The following is a 242-nucleotide window of genomic DNA, read 5'->3' as shown; positions in this document are numbered from 1 at the left end:
GATCTTTTGTCATACTGATGTGGATTAAGGCTGCCCCAGCTAAAGAAGTCCAAGGTGACCTGGCCTACGGGCCAAACTACATGACCTGGTGGATTTTTTTTTTTATGGTATGAATTAGGGCTGCCCCAGGGAGAGAAGCCCAGGGCATCCTCACCTACATGTTGATCTATATGGCCAGATTCATATCTAAAAGTCATATGACCGCACAATAACCAGACGCCATCTTCACTGAAATCATTTAA

This window comes from Equus quagga, unplaced genomic scaffold (genome assembly GCF_021613505.1).
Source record: "Equus quagga isolate Etosha38 unplaced genomic scaffold, UCLA_HA_Equagga_1.0 HiC_scaffold_32_RagTag, whole genome shotgun sequence".
NCBI lineage: Eukaryota > Metazoa > Chordata > Mammalia > Perissodactyla > Equidae > Equus > Equus quagga.
The sequence above is the reverse complement of the archived record's forward strand: the minus strand, read 5'-3'. Positions refer to the sequence as shown.